Raw genomic sequence first — 21,715 nt, forward strand, 5'->3', positions numbered from 1 at the left:
ATAGGGTAAGTAGGTAAAGGTTTTACTTCTATTAGAGAATTTTTAAAACATAAAGCTGTATGCAGTCTGGAGAGACTTTACTTTTTTTTTTAAACATTTATTAATATTTATTTTTAACATGGTTACATGATTCATGCTCCTACTTTCTTTCCCCTTCGCCCCCCGCACTCCCCCCACCCATGGCCGATGCACATTTCCACTAGTTTTGTCATGTGTCCTTGATCAAGACCTATTTCCAAATTGTTGATAGTTGCATTGGTGTGGTAGTTTCGAGTCCACATCCCCAATCATGTCCACCCCGACCCATACGTTCAAGCAGTTGTTTTTCTTATATGTTTCCTCTCCTGCAGTCCTTCGAGACTTTACTTTTGATTATTTCTATTGACATTTTTGTTCTTTAAGTTCTCTTAATTCCAGGCCTGGCACTCTATCCACTGAGCCATCTAGCTGCCCCAATATATTTTGTTTTAAAAACACATTCATTTCACGAGGCAGCTAAGTTAGCTCAGTGGATTGAGAGCCAGGCCTAGAGATGGGTTCTAGGTTCAAATCTGGCCTCAGACACTTCTTAGCTGTCACTTAACCCCCACTGCCTAGCTCTTACCACTCTTCTGCTTTAGAAGCAAGACACAGTATTGATTCTAAGATGGAAGGTAAGGGTTTAAAAAATGTTTTTAAACTCCAAAACATCTTCATTTCTAAATATATCCCTTTTCCCTTCCCATCCCAGAGAGCTGTAAAAAATAAAATGAAAGAAATGCTTAAAGGAAAAAGGAGACAGTTCAACAAAACTAAAACAACCAAGTCTGATCACATATTCAGTATTTCACATACAACATCCTTCCACCCCCCTACCCCCCACCCCTGCACAGAGGGAGGTATATTTTCTTCTCTTTTCATTGAATCTTGGCTTCATTTATGAAATGATCCTCAGTTTCACAGTTGCATTCTTTGTCTCTCTGTCTCTGTCTTTCTCTCCCTCCCTCTTTCTTTCCCCTTCTCTCTCTCTCTCTCTCTCTCTCTCTCTCTCTCTCTCTCTCTCTCTCTCTCTCACTTTTTTTCTCTCTTCCCTTTCCCTTTCCCTCTTCCTCTCTCCCATCTCTCTCTTTTTCATTCTCTCTCTTTCTCTCTGTCCTCTTCCCCTCCCTCTCTCTCTTATACACACAGATAAACACACACAAATAAAGATACACACACAAAATTATAGGATCATTGACAGAGCTAGAATATATATGAATCCAAAAGAAAGCTGACTATAAAGGATTTATACTTTTATATTTATAATTTTTACTTGTACTGATTGATATCTTTTGTTTTTATATCACCTTCATTTCTAACTCTATCCCTCTTCATTTTCTTCCCAGTGAGCTATCCATTGTAACAACAACAACAACAACAACAACAACAACAAAAAGAGCTACTCACTTCCTTCCAGAGAGGTGAAAGACTTAAAACACAGGATGAAGCATGCATACATTTCTGGACATGGTCATTGTGGGAATTTATTTTCCTTGACTGAGCATATTTGTTATGAGGGGTATCTTTTTCTATTTTTATTATTGTTCAATTGGGAGGAAGTGGGAAGAAGAAAAAATAAATGGTCGGTGACTGGAAAAAATAATAATAAAAGAGAGGAAAAAAGGAATTCAGCAAAACTAACCAATATATCAACTTAATGTGACAATATATGTAGTGTTTCTTACCCATAGTCCCCCACCTCTACAAAGAAGACATAGGTGCTTCTCTCTTCTTCACTGTCAAGCTCAATCATTATAATTATAAAGTATTTAAGTACATTTTGTTGTGGTGATAGTTCTTCCTATTTACATTATTGTAGTCACTGTGTACACAAGACATGTCAAACTCCAGGTGGCCTATAGACGAAATGAGGCCAACAATACTTCCAAGTACACAAAATCAGATTAAAATGTAATTGGAAAATATTTAACAAAATTTAAAAATGTAATAGAACAAAACTAATGTTCATATGTGATCTAAGTCAATATGTAGTCTAGAGGGATCCTCACAGACAGTGTAATGACTCTGTTTTCTACTTGAGTTTGCCACCACTGACATACATTGTTTGCCTGGTTCTGCTTGCATTATATATCATTTCATGTTCCCAAGCTTCTTCCATATATGCCATTTTTTATGGTGGAGTAATATTCCATTATAGTCACATACTACAATTGGTTCGGCCATTCCCAACAATGCTGTTTTGTTTCCAGTTCTTTGCTAATTTGGGGGTATATATGAGAATTTTCTTATCATTGACTTCTTTGTGGTTTATCCTAGTACAGGGGTCACTGGGTCAAAAGATATGGATATTTTAATGACTTTCTGAAAATAATTTCAAATAATCTTCCAAAATTGTTGGCCTAATTCATAACTCCACCAACAATGTATTAATGTTCCTATTTTTCCATAACCCCTCCAAAGCTGATCATTCCAAAAGTAACTTCAAAGGGAAAACAAATAATACCGAAAGAAGAAAACCATACATTTCCCATGGAGTTGTGGACTGACTGAATCTCTGAGCTTCCTCCCTCAGTAATCACCGGTGAAACCAACTCCTTCTTCCCCACCAGCTGCCTCCATTGGTCACGATTCATATGCTGTTCATGAAACTACACAAAGGCTTCCCCCACAAGTATGGGGTCCAATGTGATCGCTCATAATTTTTATTCCTTAGAGACATCTCTGTCCTAATTTATCATGAAGTTAAAGATATTAAGAAACCCCAGGAAAATTTCTGTATCTCCAGATACAAAAAGGTCCCTCTTCTCCCAATTCTATTTAATAAATGTCTACTGATACCTTGTATATATGAGCATACAAGCACAATTTTGGTGTTATCCCAAGGGTCAAGGATTGTAAGATTGGTTAGGCATAGTTCTTCCAATAATGAAATATCTCTCCCTTCACAGCAGAGAGGTGGAGGACTACTAGGACAGAGTATTATATACATCATCAGATGTAATGATGATATCAGATGTTTTTCCTTAATTGTTTTTCTGTAACGAGAGAGATTCAGCCTCTGTGGAAGGGGCAAGGGAAAAGAGATCAAATGGTTCTGACGATAAAAAAGTAAACAGCTTTGATAAAACATTTTATAATTTTGTTTGCTTGTTTATTATATTAAAATGCCCAGTTAACTCCCTCCCTCTCCCATTGTTGGGAAAACTGGAAAGCAGCCTGGCAGAAACTAGATATAGACCAATATCTTACACCATTTACCAAGACAAAAATGGATATATAACCTAGACACAAAGGGAGATATGTGTAAATTAAAAGAACAAGAAACATATTACCTATCAGATTTATGGATATGAGAAAAATTCATGAATAAGCAAGAGACAGAAACCATTGTGAGATGTAGATAATTTTGAATAAATCAAATTGAAATGGTTTTGTACAAATAAAACTAATGTAGCCAAGACTAGAAAGAAAGCAGTAAATTGGGAGGGAAATTTATAGACAGTTTCTTAGATAAAGGTCTCATATCTAAAATATAGAGAACTTTGTCAAATATATAACAATAAAGCATTTTTAAAAGATAGTCTTGGACCTCCATATATCTAGTGAGAAAAGACACGTACGCCTCTATAGATACACAAGATCTCTATATAAAGGGAGATAAGACAAGTACACAATAAGTTTCAGACTCTTCATGACCCTGTTTGGGATTTTCAGAGCAAAGATACTAGAGCATTTTGCTCATTTTCCAGATGAAAAAAAAAACTGAGGCAAACAGGGTTAAGTGATATACAAGTACGAAGAGTCTGAGGATGGATTTGAACTCGCAAAGGGAGTCTTCCTATTACCTAGCTACCACACCCCAAGACTGCCTGAAAGTCTAGTACTAGATTTCATTCCTTGGAAGTTTTTACTAAGTAGCAGAATGCATACAAAAAAAAATGGTTTTGGAATCAAAAGGTCTAAGCAGAGAGGTAACACAATGGACTGAGTGCTAGAACTGGAGTCATGAAGAACTCGGTTGAAATCCTGCTTCAGATGTTAGCTGTAAGACTCTGGGCAAGTCACTGCCAAATAACCTCAGATGAGGAAACTGTAAAATGAGGGGGTTAGACTTGACGGCCTCTAAGGTTTCCTTTGCTTTGAATTGGGCTCTGCTACTTACATCCAGTTTGACCAAGGACAAGTCATTTCTCTTTTCTCATCAGCTACATGAGACATTTGGGAAAAGATCTCCTGATTCCTCTCCAACTCTAAATCCCATGATCCTAAGTCCAGTTAGCCAGGGCAGGGATCATACATGCCTAACACCAGAGCAGGAATAAGAGCCTTCCTCTAGGACAAATGAGATGGGGCAATTCTGAGAGTCCAAAAGAATCAGGAAGAAAAGGCAGAAGTGGGGGGAATGAATGTAACTAAATCACCATCTCAGTTAGATCTAGAGCTGTTAACACCACTTCATTACTCATAAAATACTGGTGTTGGGAAGAAATCCCTATCACCCGCTTTAGATCTTTGCCCCAAGAGGAATAGATTTGGGAAGAGGGTAGATGGGGGTTGGAATCCCATCTTTGACACCATTGATGTTACCATGAACAGGTCACTTAATCTCTTTGGGCCTCAGTTTTTTAATCTGTAAAGTAGAGATAAAAATACCTATGGTAGGAGGCACTGGGTGGCTGAGTAGATCGAGAGCCAGGCCCAGAGAGTAGGAGGTCCTAGGTTCAAATCTATCCTCAGACACTTCCCAGCTGTGTGGCCCTGGGCAAGTCACTTAAACCCCCATTGCCTAGCCCTTACCTCTATTCTGCCTTAGAACCAATACACAGTATTGATTCTAAGTTGGAAGGTAAGGTGTTTTGTTGTTGTTTTTTTTTAAATATCTACGGTACATTTCTCCCAGATTAATTGTAAAGATCAACAAAATCAGGAAAACAAAGTACTTTTTTTTTAATTTTTAATTTTTTTAAACCCTTAACTTCTATGTATTGGCTCTTAGGTGGAAGAGTGGTAAGGGTGGGCAATAGGGGTCAAGTGACTTGCCCAGGGTCACACAGCTGAGAAGTGTCTGAGGCAGGATTTGAACCTAGGACCTCCCATCTCTAGGCCTGACTCTCAATCCACTGAGCTACCCAGCTGCCCCCAACAAAGTACTTTTTAAATGTTAAGGGTTATACAAAAATAGCTATTGTCATGTGTTTAATTCCTATTATGATATATTTTGCATTTATATAATACTTTTATTTTTCTGAAGCATTTGATCTTTAGAACACATAAAAAAATTATCCTCATTTCATAAATGAGAACAAAGTCCAATGAAAGGAGGTGATGGCCAAGATCATAGACCTATCAGTGAATTAAGAGCCAGGCCTAGAGAGGGGAGGTCCTGGGTTCAAATCTGACCTCAGATACTTCATAGTTGTGTAACCCTGGGCAAGTCACTTAACCCCCATTGCCTAGCCCAGTAATGGGCAACTTTTTGAGCTTGGTGTGTCAAAATTTGCCCAAAAACTGAGAATAGCCCAGGTGGTGTGTCACTTTGAGAAAAAAAAAACATAATTTCTTGATATTTATAGTTTAAATAACAAAAATGTATAATTGTAATGTGTAACTGTATTTAATAAACCACAATAGGTAAATTAATGTAGGTAGAATTGTCATCTATAGTGCACAGAGTATCTACACTACACTACAGCAAATGTTTCATCCTCGGCATGCGGCCCCATACTTCTCTGTATGTGGCCACATGGGGCTGTGCGTCATCAAAAATGGCTACGCATGTCAGTGTTGACACGTGTGTCATAGGTTTGCCATCACTGGCCTAGCCCTTACTGCTCTTCTACCTTAGAACCAGTACACAGTAGTGATTCTAAGACAGAAGGTAAGGGTTTTAAAAAATCATAGGCCTACTATGTGACAGCTTGGACTAGAAATCAGATCTCTTGAATCCTAGCCTAGGCTCTTTCCATTGCATTACATGGCACCATCATGTGGAGGAAGGATGTGGTTTGTTTTGGCCTCGGGAAATATAACAGAAATGCAGGTTTAGATTTGATGTTTTAAAAAAAGCCAACAACCAGAGCTACCTAGATGCGCAAGTTTCCCATTGCTAAAGGTCTTCAGATGGAGACTGACCACTTGCCAAAGATATCTCAGAAATTACTGCTCCATTCAGGTACAGGTTGGGCTGGATTCCTTCTGAAGTACCATCCGACCCAGAGTCCATAAAGAGATATAATACTAGGTGTCAAAAAAGCAAAAAATGAACTATGGTCATACATGGGAGCACATACCTGGAATCCTTTCTATTGGGAGAGGCTGAGGCCGGTGGCTCTCTTGAGCTCAAATTCTGAATTACAGTACAACTCAGAAAGTGATCAGCTGTCCAAGTCCCCACCAGTGTGACCTTGGGAGCTGGGAGTGTAGACCGCCAGGCTGGCTGAAGAACAATCTTGTCCAGGTTGCTAACTGAGAATATGAAAGCTTCTGTGCCAATCAGCAACTGGAAGGAAGGAAGGAAGGAAGGAAGGAAGGAAGGAAGGAAGGAAGGAAATTATATGATAAATTTAAAACATCCAAGAAATAAAAAGTTAAAAGGATATTGAATATTGAATGTATTTCATCTAAGAAAACTTTCTTAAGATAATTTTGGGTCAGGTCATGAATAGAGGAATATGGAGCAGCAATATTCTCAAAATAAAGTATCTTCAGAGACATGGATTTTCCCTGTTAAAAAATTGGAGTGGGGGTTGGGAGAGGGATTAGCTTATCTTTAAGGTCCCTTCCATCACTAATATTCTATGCTCTGCCATTTTAAAGATTCTTTTGCACCAGTTTCCCTATTTTAAGATAGTATATTTAAGCCTAGGTTTTGAGAATAAATGGAGAAGAGGGGCTTTGCTAACTGAAGTTGAGTCAGATTACTTCTCTAACACAAGAGCAAATTTGATTACCCAAGAATCAGGCCTAAATTCTCCAAAGCAATTATATGCTGCCATCTTTGCCTGTTAAAACAATCTTCTTCACCAGAAAAAAAAAATCACTCTCCATATTTCTTACTGAACAGAATTCAAAGAATTCTTAGGGCCAAATGGCTTCTTCAGATCACATGGTGCCCAATGTGGACCTGGAGATGGGGGTGAGAAGCTGATCTGGAAAGGTGGGATTTGAACCTAGGCCTTCTCCACTCTTAGGCTAGCTCTTTACTGTCCCATTTTGCTAGTCAATACTCTATATATAACTGCTCATTTTTTTGCTACTGATATCATAAAAACAGAAAATTTCTAATGGCTATTAGTGGTAAACTGAGTCAAACTTGTTTTGTAATCAGAATAAGGAATTTTTATTTACATTGACTTTAAAGACAGCTGGGCCAGGAGTCAAGAAGACCTCAACTCAAATTCGGACTTAGACATTTACTAGTTGTGTGATCCTCAAAAAATCATCTAACCTCTGTTTGCTTCAATTTCCTCACCTGTAAAATGGGGATAATAATATCTGCTTCCTAGGGTTGCTGTCACGATCAAATTGGGTAATATTTGTAAACTGCAGAGAACAGTGCCTGACATCTAGTAGGTGCTATATAAACATTAGCTGTTATTAATGGACTAATAATTAGGTCAGTTCTTCCTTGTGGTATTTTTAGTTGTTGTTTCTGTTTTGTTTTATTTTTTAAACCCTTCCCTTCTGCCTTAGATTTGCCCAGGGACACACAGCTAAGAAATTCCTGAGACCACATTTGAACCCAGGACGTCACATCTCCAGGCCTGGCTTTCTATCCACTGAGCCACTTAGCTACCTTCATTCTTTCTGTCTTTAAATAATTATAGTCTTATCCTCCAAGATGCAAGTACAATCCTCACCAAAATAGATATTATATAAACTGATACATCGGTGGTAGAACAGTGGTGAGATCACTGGACCTAGAGTCAGGAGCACCTGAGCATCTTGCCTCAGACTCTTCTCAGCGGTGTGACCTTAAACAAGTCACATTACCCCTGCCTCAGTTTATTCATTTAGGGATAATAATAGCACTTATCTCCCAGGGTTTTTGCGAAGATAAAGCCAGATTATTATATTTCTAAAGCATTTTTAAAATCTTAAATGTTAGCTATGTAAATGTTAGCTATTCCTTGATGGTAATTGAAATGATGAAGATGATAATGTTATAAATTCACAATGGTAGGTAGTACAAATATTCTTATTTCAGTTTTACAAATGAGGAAATTGGTGCTCAAGATGCGATATCATATGCCCCCAGTCACCTGGAAGTGGCAGAATCCAAACTCTGGTCTTCCAGCATCACATCCAATGACCAACAGTCCAGCACCTCTTTTGGTAAAAGAGGGAACAAACCAGATGCTTCCCAGACCTGGGATAGGATTTGCAGGCAGTTCTCTGCGGTAGGTCTGTGTGTTGCCATTTGCCTCCTAACCAAAAATTCTTTGGGAAACTAGGGCCTGGAGCTTTCCCGTTGTATCTGACTTTGATCTCCTCTATAACTTTCTCTTCAGATATTATGGTAAGGGATATTATTGTCATTATTATTATTACTATTGTTGGTGGCGGTTTATTCCTAAATTCTCCTTTCCCCATCCAATTCCTCTTCCTTGACCAGTTTGTTAGCTATTCTGGCCAAATTATAGGGATGCAATGATCAAATAATTAGGAGCACTAATTTATCAGGAGAAAGCTGGTCAGCCAAACCTCCATTTTGTGAGCAATTTTAATATCATACTCCCAAGCTTACCTACACTAATTTAGCCTACTAATTTTATATAATTACCCAAATGCTGTTAGCTTCCACCCGGTCAGATGAGTACTCAGACACTTATATAACCAGCATTAAAAAAAAGATGCATTTAGCAACTCTGATTGTTAAAATAACAAAGACTATGGAATCTGGAGGTTATTGCATTCTCCCAAAAGTGCTTAAATAATAGCCTAAAATCTGAAGAATGACTTTAATACTTCAATAAAAATAACCCAATTCAAAACATTTTCAAGGAAACAGAGTTCCTTGCTCTAGGCTACCGAATAATGGCTGAAAGAAAGTATATAGCTTGTCACTTCTGATTAGAGAACTGTGCCTCTGTGCTTTGAATGAGAGGCATGTCTGGTAATAGGAAGTGCAGATATTAAAGTTAATAAAATAATGTGGAATACGATATCTATGAAACTTGACCAAGTATAGCACAGAATAGAACATACATTACCCTGTTCAGTCAACTCCTGTGGCCTGGCATCTAATGACAAGCTTAATTTCTGTTTCCAATGCGAGTACGGCAAAAAATACAATTTCCAGATTATACAAATATTTTATCCGACTCCCTAACAAATGTAACCAAGAAAGGCTGACATATCTACATGGATGCCTAACAACAACGAGAGAAAATTACTAGGATTGCAAACTGCTCAGCCTTAAAAGTCCATGAAACCCTATCATCTTTGAGGTCATTATAAATAATTAGTTGCAAACCCTATGATGTCGAAACATCACAATGGGAAGAAAAGGAGGGAGGATCCATTTTTCTTCAGCTTTGAGGGGTCATTCTGCTTCCTTTGGGTACCATTGGGCTTCTCCACATCCATACACTACAAAGACCCACTCACCCCCTTATTGCTTCTTTCATCTAAAATTCCAATGCCAACAATAATAGTTTTGCTTTTCGATACATTAACCTTCAGCTTGTATTTTCACTATTAAATAACTGGCTTCAGAACCTCTGAGGATGTTGTGGGGTGGTTGGTGGTTTTGCTTTTTTTTTTCCCCAGTCATCTACGTGGAACCATACGATACCCATGATGTGACCCTCTTAAGGGATTTAAAAGCAATTCAATGAGCTAATCTCAGTAAACCTAGAATTAAAGTTCTTGTTTCTATATTTCACTTTCAAAATATTTAGAACTTTGACAGATATGACATTATGTTTTCATTAAAACAGCTGATTTCAAAATGCTGCACTGTGCAGAAACGCCATAAACACTTTATGATGAACTGCCACCCTCTTAATTAAAACAATAAATCCAGTACACAATATTTGTGCAGCCTCTGGTCTGACCTTTGCCTCTTGCTATCCACTACCAAGCCGCTGCCTCGTTCTGTACACCAGATGTAGAAGGTTTTAAAACATGATCTGAAAGGCACTAAAGATAAAATAAGAGAAAATGTACCATTACTCTTTGCAGTTATGATTAATTCACTTCATATTTTACAATCTGGTTATGGAGTAAAACTGCAGACTTTACATCAAGTATTTGCCATTCACTATACCTAATGTATAAAAATGCCTGATATTTTAGAAAATGGCACAGTACTAATTCACAACGACCCCATGAAGGACAGGAATTGGAATAATAAAAACAGAGAGTGATTAGCTATCCATTTCAAGTAATTAACTACTCCCACTCATCTGATGGTCAGTCTTGGACAATAAATATATCTATTGCAACCCAACCACCCCATGGTTTCTCTTATCGCTCTATTCTGAGATTCCAGATTAAAATATTCCCTTAAATCAATCACATCTGGGCCAGGAACAGAAAGCAAAGGGTATTAATTACAAAGCTGTAATGATAGTAAATTTGTTGTGCTAGCCAGAAGACATTAAGTTAATCGAAGTGCCCTAACAGCTTTTGGGAGGGGTGGGGAGAGGAATCTGTTTCTGAATTGGATCTCCCACTGTGGGATGGAAAGGGGAACGGGTGTTCCTGAAAGGGAGAACTCTAGCCCAGAATCCCTGGTGCCAATGAGTTCACCAACCCCTTATTTTAAAAAATGGCCCTGATTTCTCACCAGTTGTCTATTTGACAATTAGTTCAACAATTCTTGGGGGGGGGGGGAAGGGAGGTCAGAGGAAAACAAATCTTCACAAGGATTGCCAACCCCAGGTTCAACCACTCTTCAGAAATGGCATGAGGTTTATTAACTGGGGATTTCTGGTCACTGGATGTTTCCATTCTTCCACGTCTATGTAGGTTATTCAGGATGTTCCCTGGAGAGGCACTGCTGTCCACTCCCTAGGTGAGAGAGAGAGAGAGAGAGAGAGAGAGAGAGAGAGAGAGAAAGAGAGAGAGAGAGAAACTATATTCAATTTATACTCCAAACGACCAAAGATGCAGGGATTTCAGCTCTGGTTCCCTGTTGAGATGTGTAGAAATTTTGTAAAGCTTCTCTGTGTGCCTAGTAGAGACTGAGTGTGCCCCAGAGCCCAAGCACTAGAGTCAGTCTCACCTTAAGAAGGGGGCCAGGCACAAAGTTAAACAAACCCTGGGGTGGGGAAAGGAACCAAAAACACAGAAAACATAAGAAATCCCTTATTAAATGAGAACTATGCAAATCCCCTAAGCCCTTCCATTTCTGCCACTTCCACTCTGTGCCGTGACAGAACAAAAGCAACACACAAAACTCTAGAGAGCTAAAAGGGGAAAATAACTCAGTTTGCCAGTTCCCTTGGACGAGCTTACAAGCGAGGGTCACAGCTGCTTCCTTCCTTTAGACTCTAACAGACAGGCACTGGGGCTATCAGAGAAAGAAACTTTAACCTCTCCTCCGACTCCCACCAAAACAAAATCCTCTTGAACATTTGGAAACCCAGATTAGAAGAAATGGGTACTGGAGGGAGCTCTGGATTTGGGGTCAGAGAATGCAGGTTTGATCCAGGTTCTGTCACCTAGGGCAAGTCACTTCACTGTACCAGGACTCAGTTTCCTCATCTGGAAAATAAGGGAATTGGATGAGATGGTCTGTAAGGTGCCTTCCAGCCCTAAATCCTAGGTTTCAAAAAGATATTTTTGGATCATAAGGCAAGCCCTTTCTCCTGTGTCTACTCAAACCTTACTTCAAATTTAGGTCCACCTATAGTTCTACATTAGGTTACTTTCCTTAAAGGTTCCCCTATCATCACTAGAAACTATAAACCCTCCATTAGCTTTTATTATCTGCATGAACTTGCCAAGGGGAACAAAGACCAAGGAAGTCCACACATAAAACACTTCCTTCTCCTTTGCAAATGGCCCAGAAGCAAGAGATCATTAGAGTGGCTGATGCCAGGGCAGGCACACTGTACAGATATGCTAGCCTGAGGTTTAGGCAGCCTTTGTTCTAGCTATTCATTCAACACTGCTTTTCTTCCAACACTACAAAGAAAAGAGCTATGGACTTTGTTCATGACTAACTAACTGTAAGCTATCCTCTTAGCAAGTGACCTGATGAAAAGTGTCAGAATTTAGAGTCACTTCTCTTCTAGGAGTTTCAGTTTGCTCATCTGTAAAATGGGGATTGTATTTGTATTACCAGCCTTTCTGGGATATTATGAGAAAAGTACCTTGTATTTGTTATAAATATATATATATATATATGTAGATATATTCAATAAGGACTATCTAAATGTACATTATCCTCCTCCTCCTCCTTCTCCTCAGGTTGCTTTATAAAGCATTCATCTGACCCAATGTGAGCTCAGCAGAGATGATGTCCAATTTCTAGACCAAAAAAACAGCTCTCTTCCCCAATTCCAGCTTTTCCAGATTAGAGAGGTTATTTGTTTGCATGCGTTACTCCCTTTAGTCAAAACCTGTCAATGTCCACACATGGCCTATAGGATAAAATCTTAAATTACAAAAGGACCAAATGTGAGGGCTGCAAGGGTATCTGGTCCAATCCCTTATATTATAGATGAGGAAACCGAAGTCCAGAGTAGAGAAGAAAAGTCTTGCTCAAGATTACAAAGTTCATTAATGATGGTGTTGAAATTAAAACCTGGATGCATCTCCTACCTCCCAATGCCATGCCCTTTTTACAAACACTACCTCTAGACTTCTTGCACCAACATTCAGATGCTTCAGTAATGTGGCCTCAGTCTTTCTTCAGTCTTTTCTCTATTGACCCTAATTTGAACATACCAAGTGCTTTCTTATCCTTACATTCCTTTCTCAAGAACTTGACTCTAATACACTCTCTCACCTTTCCATCTGCCTGAATTCTTCTCTATGCTCAAGATCCAACTCAATTCTCATCTTGTCCAAGAAGTCTTCCCTCACTACTCAAGTTCTCAAAGATCTCTCCTTCCACAAAACTCCCAGAATTGCTTTGCTATTTACTTCTTAATGTGTTACATACTGTCTCTTCACAACTAAACTATAAGCTCTGTAGGGACAGAGATTGATTTATTCATCCTTGATTCCTTCTAATCGAGTTATTATCAGTACAGTACCTTAGGAGTACATGGTAGTAGTCTTCAAGCACAGAAAAAAATTTTTTTTAAGTTTATTAATGACTTTAGCATTTCTGGCTCCATGGAATGAGAGGTGACTATGGTTCTATCCAATAGTTCTAACTAGCCTTTGCCCTGAAACAGACTAAACTAGAGATGCTATTTCTTTTTTTTTTCATTTTTATTTTTTTCTAGATATAATTTTCTGATATAATTTTCAATTTTTCAATCATTTTCTGCATTTTTGCATTCCATGTTCTCTCCCTCCCCTCTACCACTCTCCCTTCCCCAAAATGGCAGGTAATATGATAGGTTGTACATGTTTTATTATAGAGTACCTACTTCCATGTTCATCATATTCTTTTTTAATAGCTTCTGTTTTCCAATTACACGTAAAAATAATTTTAACATTCATTTTCTTAAATTGTGAATTCCAAATTATCTTCTTCCCTTTCTCCCCTACCTTCCCCTGAGATGGCATGCAATTGGATATAGGTTATACATGTGCAGTCAAGAAAAACATACTTCCATATTAATCATGTTATGAGAGAAAATACAGACCAAAACACACAGACACACACACACATAAATAAAGTCAAAAATAATATGCTTCAATCTATATTCTGACTCCATCAGTTCTTTCCCTGGATGCGGATAGCATTTTTCCTAAGTCTTTTAGAATTGCTTTGGATCTTTGTATTGGCAAGAATAGCTAAGTCATTCACAGTTGATTATCATACAATACTGCTGGTACTGTGGACAATGTTCCCCTTCCTTGTTCTGCTCACTTCACTTTGCATCAATTTGTGTAAGTCTTCCCAGATTTTTCTGATAGCATCCTGTAGAGACACTATTTCCAAGCTTTTAGGAAGTATAGATTCTCAGAGTGGAATGAGATTTAGGGAATTTCCCCTCAACAATATCTTTAACAAGTGGTCATCTGGCCTTGAAATCCTCAGTGAGAGGGAACCCTCCACTGCCTCTCCAGATAAACTGTTACATTGTTAGAAAAGTTTTCCTTATACCTGGCTAAAATCTGCCTGGAGTCAAACAAAACAAGTCAATTGCCTCTTCCACTTAAGTACCTTTCAAATAATTGAACTCCACTCTCATACCCCACCCCCTCCAAAAATCTCTCTTCTTGAGGCTAAACATAGGATCATAAAATTTAGAACTGGAAGGGACTTCCATTCCTTCACATGATCCTCATTCACTGTCCACCACCCTCCTGTAGATGTCCCTCAGATTGCCAATCCTCTTCCTCAAATGGAACAATTCAGAATTGAACATAATATTCTGGGAGTAGTCCGATTAGAGCATACATAAAACAGTAGCTTTATCACAATCCTCCTTCTGGACCCTAATTCTCAAATGATGCAGCCTATGAAAGAGTGTTTTTTTGACTACTATGTCATTCTCTAAACTCTCACTGAGCTTGCAGTTCACTAAAAGCCCCATATCTTTCTTTCTCAGATGAACTGCTGTCCAGATGGTCTTCCTCTACCCCTCAGTTGTTCATTTGATCCTTAAACTCATAGATCTCACATTTATCACTATTGAACTTGATCTCATTAGGTGTAATCTGTGGTGATAACCTGCCAAGATCTCTTTGGATCCTGATTCTGGGGTCCAGTGTGCTAACTTCCAGATTTGTGTCATCTACAAATATTCAACTCCTACACTTTTATCCAAGTAATTGGCAAAAATATTGAACAGCACAGAGCCAGATCCCTGGGTCACTCCACTAGAAACCACTCTCCAAGTTGAAAACAACCCAGTTGGCTACGTTCTATTGAATGAAACAGATTTCAAAATTACCTAACTATGCCATTATCTAGCCCATACCTTGCCATTTTGCCCATAAGGATATCATGAGAGTTTGTCTTGACTCACTGCAGGAATTATTGAATTCTTGTTCCAATTTTGGGGGCTAAGATTTCCTATTTGATAAGAATCACTGGAAAGCTAGAAAGGGGTTTGGCAGAAATTAGGCTTTGGTCAATATAAAAGCCATATAAAAACAGACAACCTTAACATAAAGATTGTCTTAAATCACAACATAATTAAATATTATATTTAATAGAGAATAGAGAGAAGCAATTTTCAGATCTATAATTAGGAGGAAAACTCTTAAATAAAGGATATATGAGATCATAAAAGATAAAACAGAAATTTTGATTATATAAATTTTTAAAGCTTTTGCATAAAAATAGATAAAACAAAAAATGTTTAAAGCTTTTGTATGATAAAAACCCAGTTGCTGGGGCAGGTAGGTGCTTTAGTGGATTTAGAACCAGGCCTAGAGATTCTGGGTTCAAATTAATCTCAGGTACTTCCTAGCTATGTTACCCAGGGCAAGACACTTAACCCCCACTGCTTAGCTCTTAACATGCTTCTGCTTTGGAAGTGATACTTAGGATCAGTTCTAAGATGGAAGGTAAGGTTTAAAAAAAAAAGACCCAGTTGCCAGGTAAGAAAAAACAACTTTACATTACAGATCTGTGACAAGGGACTGATATCCAAGATATAAAGGACATCACTACAAATATCTAAGGACCAAGAGCCATTCCCTAGTAGATGGTCAAAAGATACGAACAAGCAGTTTTCAAATAAAGAGATACAAACCATCAACAACTATATGAAACCATGTTCCAAATTTCCAATAAAAATAAAAAATGCAAATTAGACAATTCTAAGGTTTCAGTTCACCCACCAGATTGTTAAAGATGATAGAAGTCAAAAATAGCAAATGTTGGAAGAACTACCAGAAGACAATAATGCACTGATGTAGGCACTGTGGTCCAACTATTCTGATAAAAACTATTTGGAACTTTGTCCACCACTTTGGAGCCTTAGAAGCTTGTTGGAGAGGACTTCCAGAATCACTAAATATCTAGAAGGTTGTGTGTGGTCTAAGGCCAATTTGCTGATTAGTAGTGTGGTCTATAAAACCAGAGAGAGTATACTGCTCTCCTGAAAATTGAGGGAGGCTGTGCTTAGGATGAAACTGAATTCGGTTTAGGCAAAAGATAAGCTTATGTGTATAAAGAAAATAAAAGAGTGACTCCTGGTGGCATACATAATAGAATCAGAGTGATCTAGGAAAAGGTGCTTAAGGCTCATGAAAATAGTAAGATGCTTTGGGCCAATTTCCATAACAATTTTTCTGCCAAAGCCATTGGACATAAAATCCTAAATAATGTTATGCCCCTTAGGGGCCTCTAGAATATTGTTGTAAAAGAAATAAATAAAATTCTACATTTAAAAAGTAGATAAAGAGTTGGTCTTGAAACCAGAAAGACCTAAGTTCAAGTCTCACACTATGCTATGTGACCTGGAAAGGTCATTTAGCCTCTTGGAGTTCTAGGCACCTCTCTAAGATTATAAATTACAGAGAAAGTGCCAAATGCATTAGTACTAAGTTTTTCCTCACCAGGTCCAATCTTTATATCTCCTAGAAAAGTCAATAAACCATATTGGCATATACTCAGAGGCATGCTGATAAATATTTAACAACCAGCTCTCCAGGAAAAAAATGTACACACAACTCAAAGCTAAGTTTAATTTGCATTATTAATGTTTTCTTCATCACTTTCTTAAATATAAACAACCAACAAAACAATAAAACAATAAATCAAACCCTGATTTAAAGGGCCTGGTGATTTCTTAGGTGTAAATGCTCACACAGATAATTTAACAATCTGCTCTCAAGAGCATGTACAAACTAGCTACTAACTATATCCCAAAAAGGTTGAAGATGGGGGTGGAGGGAAATCCTATATATACAAACATTCAACAGACTGGTGCAACAGTCAGTCTCACTCTAGAAGATCATCTCTCAGCAAGGTGGTAGATTAAAGATATAGATTTGGGCAAATGTCAGACATAACCAATGTGAGGACTTATTTCTCTTGACTATACTTCATCTTTATATAGGAGGTTTCTATGGGACAGGAAAGGGGATTGGAAAGTGACAATGATATAAAAAATCATCAAAACAATTCAGGTCTACTAGATCTGTAAAATCACCCTGCTCTTCTAAGCCAGTAATAGCAGCTAAGTGGAGTATTGAATTAAGCATTGGGCCTTGGGTCAAATAGACCTGAGTTCAAATTTGGACTCAGACACTTACTGTGTGTACCTGGGCAAATCACTTAACCTCAATCTGCTTCATTTTCCACTCCTGCAAAATGGGGATAATCACAGCACCATCTACCTCTTATTATCATTGTGAAGATCAAATGAGATAATGTTTATAAAGTGCTTCACAAACCTTAAATGGCTATATAAATGTAAGGTACTTTATTAACACCCCCCCAAAAGGAATGAAATTAATCTTTCTCAAGAAAAGTCTGCTGACTGATTATCACTTCACTTTCAAATGTTCACAAACCATCCCTTTAATAGTACATTCTTGCATCTTGCTAGAAAAAGAAATCAAGTTCACCAGACCATAAAATCTATTTCCTATCCTAAAGACTATAAAATGATTAAGAACATTTTGAAAACTGGAGCATTTGCTCATCTCTAGTCCTCTGACGTCACTCTCATTTTCCAGTTTGTCAACAACTATTGACGGAGAATCAGCAATCATATAGAGAGCCAGGCCAGGGGAGTGGGAAAAGCAATAGAGGCAAAGGCAGAGGCAGAGGACTTGATAGCTATTCCACTCAGTCTCTGTGTAATCCTGGACAAATTAACTTAGCCTCTCTGGGAATCTGTTTCCTCAACTATAAAATTAGGGGATTGGATTAAATGATCTCTAAAATCCCTTCCAGCTCAGAGAAGACTGATCTCTAAGGTCCTTTCCATCTTAAGGGATTGGACTAGACGACCTCCATGGCTCCTTCCAACTAAAGGGATTGGACTAGATAACCTCTAGGATCCCTTCCAGCTCAAGAAAGTGGAGTAGATGACCTCTAGGGTTCTATCCAGCTCAAGAAAGTAGACTAGATGACTTCTAGGGTCCCTCTCAGCTCTAGATCTTTGGTTCTCTATCTACCAAACTTCCTCCAGAGTAAGATGTGCTCCTTTGGCCCTCTTTTCATGAACCCATTGAAAGCAATTAGATATTCTCTTTCCATCTTCCTACATAACTTTCCTAAAACAAAAAAGTCATATTTCTAGTTCTTAAATACTCCCCCCCCCCGCCCCTTTTGAGCATGCTATAAATACCTAAATACCTTTAGTGTTCTGGAGGAGCATGGGAGAGACCTCATCAGCAATAGTGTTGTGGCACAAAAGGTACTTGCCACTACTTAAGCCCTCTGTTCCCCAAACATCCTCTCTCTTCCTCCTTGATTTAGTCCTGACTTCCCTACCAACAGAACCTAGACGTCTCCTCTATATCTCTTTTCTCAAAGCCTTTCTTTAAAGCTAGTTATTAGCTAGTCCCCAATGAGCTATTAATGCCCAACAACCTCAGCTATTCCTTTCCCCCCTGGGATATCTACACTTGAATATGGGAGCTTGCTAAAGACCCAAAAGAATGAATCTTTAAGAGGCATAGAGATGCTTGAGGAGTGGGACAGCCTTCCCAATGCTCCTTCTGTCACAGCATGGGGATAGCTGCATAGCCTGCCTACAGATGGGAGATTTGAACCCTGAGCTGGTGGCTTGGTGTGTCAGTGACTGCTGCTGGAGGCTCGGTACACAGGGACAAAGGAGGAGAGTGGAGTCAGCCATCTCTGCTCATCCCGTTGCCCTGACACAGTCTCTGCTGTGTGTTCGTGGAATGAGCTGGCTGCAGGCAGCAGGAGGAGGCTGTGCCTCCGGCAGCGCCTTGCATTTTACAAGGGGACAAATGGATCATTTCACTTTTCAAAATATCCTTTCAGGAATACTCCCAGTCAGTGCCATAAAAGAAGGTTTAGAACCAGAAACTTTTACTGGGGTTTTTATCTCTGAGAGTGTCTGTTGAGTTTTACTTTCCTTTGGGGTATCTGATAGGATATGGGCCAAGAGGGAAAAGGCCTTTCGTTAAAAGCAGGAAGACAAGAGCAGCGGGGAAATAAGCAGGATTCTTTTTTCCTCTGGTTTTCAAATTATTTTTTAAAAAAGCACACACATATTTCTTATTGTCCTCTCTGAGAGCAGCCGGCATTTAAAATTTAAATGCCCTCTAGTGGCTGTCAGCAGAGTTCTGAGTCCCGCTCTAGTGACAATATCAAACCCACAAAATGGCCTGGATTGGCAAATAGGCTCCTACGTGACACCATTGTTAAAACTCTCTCCATCTTCAGAGCTTCTGGCTTTCCCAGCTTTGACCCTCCTCGCCAGTCTCAGCTGATAGTTTTAATTGCTACTCGAGGGCAATGACACTACCTGACGTGGCACAGAGGCCAATCCATAAGACACCGATACCAGCAGACGTACATGCACAGATACACATCATCAGACCCATGTGGGCACATGTAACATGCATGATCTTAAGTGCAAATAATAGGTTTTCTTTTCTGAGCCTAGGAATTTATAATTCCAACCTTAGGGAAGTGACCCTGAGTGGCACCTTTAAACAAAGACCTCCCGCTTACCTGGAACGTCAGCCACTTGGTTTTCTGAAAACATGAAGAACTTTCTGGATTATTTCCCCTCGTTGGCTTTTTACCCACACCTACAGTTGCCCCAGGAAAAATCCCCCAATTTACCTGATATCTAGGCTTTCTCAAATGTAGATAGAAGAGATCCCTAGTTTTCATAGAAGCACTCAAGGTACTGAATGCATATTGGGTACAGGACAATCTTTATTTTATCCCCATGGAAATGCAAAAAATAAAAATAAAAACAGAATGGACAATAGATACAGAAAACAAAGAAATATTCAAATAGCCCATCATTTCCTACCAACTCCTATCTTTTGATTTAAATCAATGTAACCTCTGGTTGACTGACAAAAGTAATACAGTAGAGGGTATTTGTAAGCTGTCGTCTTAGAAGGATGCTGACCTGCAGAATGCCTCAAACCTGGTATAATTTTTCTGGCAAGGGGGTACAATATAAGTTGAAGAAAGGATTTGTATCTAAGTCTTCTCCTTAAAAATCTAGTACCTTTTCACAATACCCTAACCAATGAGGACTCTAAGTTCTCAAAGAATCCATTCAATTCAATGAAGAGTTAGTGACCACCTAATTTATAGAGGGAGCTGTCCCTCACACCTTGGCATGGGAAAGCAGATCTATAAACTCTCCTCTTTCACAGAAGGTGCCTAGGTAAGCATAGGCCTCTGGAAGTAGAATTTGGTGCAAGGGTAAGGAAGACAGAAAAAAAAAAATCTAAAAAAGACAGGGGGATTATGCAAATAAAGTGATCTTGGTATCCATGCCCTCTGATCCTAAGGTTCCTTTATGGGTTATATCCTGAGGAAGCCATTAATTGGGGACAGAATTCCCTATATATACCAAAATATTGACAGCAGCATTTTTTGTGATAACAAAGAATTAGAAACAAGGTAGCTGTCCATTAACTGGAGAATGGCCCAACAAATTGTGGTACAAGAATGTAATGGCATAGTATTGTGCTATAAGAAATGATGAATGTGATTAACACAGAAAAGTATGGAAAGATCGATATGCACTGATGCAGAGTAAAGTAAACAAAGTCAGGAAAACAATATATTCTATAACTACAATAATGTAAATGGAAAGAACAATCACATACACAAAAATCAAAACCGAATGTTTCAGAATTATAAAGAACAAATATGACTCAAAAGAAGAGATATGAGAGGAAACTTTCTTTTTTTTTTTTTTTTTTTTTTTTAGTTTTTTTAAACCCTTACCTTCCGTCTTGGAGTCAATACTGGGTATTGACTCCAAGGCAAAAGAGTGGTAAGGGAAGGCAATGGGGGTCAAGTGACTTGCCCAGGGTCACACCACCAGGAAATGTCTGAGGCCAGATTTGAACCTAGGGCCTCCCATCTCTAGGCCTGACTCTCAATCCACTGAGCTATCCAGCTGCCCCCCTGAGAGGAAACTTTCTAACCTAACCCTTCAGATGTTACACAGTGCATATGTTTTGGGATTTTTTTCAATATATTGATCAGTTATGCCAATTTTTTTTCTCTACTTTTGTTTTTAAAAAATGCTAGTTGTTATAAGGAATTGATCTCTGAGAGAGTGGGATAGGTCAATCAATCGATAAATATTTGTTGAGCACCTACTCTAACATATGTAATATAGAGCACCTACAATAAGCTTTTGTCAAGCACTGTGCCTGGCAGGCTTTCACAATAGGCTAGCATGAGGTGATAAGGATCTGCACTAGAAAGCTGGCAGTTACAGAGGAGAGAGGTGGCATATTTGAGAGGTATTTGAAAGGTAAAATGGACAAGGTTTGGCAATAGCTTGGATATGGGGAGTAAGATATAGTGAGGGATCCAAGATAACTCCTAGGTTGTGAGCATAAGAATTTGAGATGATTTTGGAGAAAACTATGATGATATAAAAAGGCATTATTAAAAACTTATTTTTAAAAAAGAAAGATGGGGAGGCCCCAAATTAATTAATTGGCAAACATTTTAAAATAT

At 38.6% G+C, this 21,715-nt stretch overlaps 1 long non-coding RNA gene across 2 annotated transcripts in view; it reads right to left on the minus strand.

The window, feature by feature from the left end:
- Nucleotides 1–10,828: 10,828 nt before the first annotated feature.
- Nucleotides 10,829–21,715, minus strand: part of LOC123235326 — a 173,901-nt gene continuing 163,014 nt past the window's right edge. For both annotated transcript variants that reach the window (XR_006505383.1, XR_006505382.1), the window contains one exon: nt 10,829–10,995. This is a non-coding gene — a long non-coding RNA (uncharacterized LOC123235326). The remainder of the gene's footprint in view (nt 10,996–21,715) is intronic.

The sequence above is a fragment of the Gracilinanus agilis genome, chromosome 2, assembly GCF_016433145.1.
Source record: "Gracilinanus agilis isolate LMUSP501 chromosome 2, AgileGrace, whole genome shotgun sequence".
NCBI lineage: Eukaryota > Metazoa > Chordata > Mammalia > Didelphimorphia > Didelphidae > Gracilinanus > Gracilinanus agilis.